This window comes from Echiichthys vipera, assembly GCF_963691815.1.
Source record: "Echiichthys vipera genome assembly, chromosome: 11".
NCBI classification, from domain to species: domain Eukaryota; kingdom Metazoa; phylum Chordata; class Actinopteri; order Perciformes; family Trachinidae; genus Echiichthys; species Echiichthys vipera.
In genome coordinates, this window is record NC_139836.1 from 17,393,794 (window position 1) to 17,394,952 (window position 1,159).

The following is a 1,159-nucleotide window of genomic DNA, read 5'->3' on the forward strand; positions in this document are numbered from 1 at the left end:
TCGGACAGACCCAGCTCTGTGGAGGACGGCCATCTGTCTTGACCGGTTGGGGAGGAAGAAAAGGAGAGAGAGAGATAAGAGACGGACAGATGGACAGAGAGAGACAAAGACAGACACGAAGACAGAGAGACAGACACACTTCCAGAGATGCAAGCAACCAAAGAGTAACAGTAACTATGCTAATATCTATAGTAATGTGAATATGACTTATATGTTATGGCAGTTAATACAGCAGAAAAGTAGAAACAAGCAAAGCTAAGGTGATAGAATATGAAAATGCTAATAATTATGGTGACAAACATGATCAATGATGAGTAACGGCAATAGCAGCTAGGATACAGCGAGACATACCACTGATGGTGTTTTTATGGCTACAAATTTTATAGTTAATAAGACTAGTGATATTATATATGAGTAACAGTGAAAATAGTAGCAGAAAGCAGCACTACCACCACCACGATCAGCAGAGACCTGCGAGACGACAAAGCACAAACAACTCCGGGGAAGAAGTTGAATTAGTAACATGCATTGATGAGACATGAATGATACAGACAGAGAGGAGAGAAGCTCAGAGTATCAGGAAAAGTATTATCCCCCGGCAGACTAGGCCTATAGCAGCATCATTAAGCAGCACAAAATCATTTTAAGTTATTTAAGTTTACTCTTAAATATGGGGACAGTCAGATTATAATTATTGATGGATTAGTCTAAATATCATTTTGATGTTACAGCTGATGAAGGTGGGGCTAATGTTATTAACTTTATAAAGTACAGCTTAATCTATAACAATATATGGCATTTCATTTGTTGATAACAATTTGTTTTAATAATCTGAATCTGTGAAGTAACTAGTAAGTGAAATCACCAAATAGGCTTAATGTAACAGTCAAATATTTCCTCTGAAATGTAGGCTACCATAGTAGAAGCATAAAGTAGCATACAATTGATTACTTAAGTAAAGTAGCTCAAAATTGTACTTAAGTAGGCCTACAGTACTTGAGTAAATGTACTTTTTTACCACTGCTTAAAACTACTGACGTGTCAGAGTATTTCTGTCCTCTGACACTGCTTGCCTTTCAATTTTACTGAATATTGTAGTACATGCATGACACAGACTCCTACCCAAATCTACTTTACTACAGTGATACCAAAAAACAAA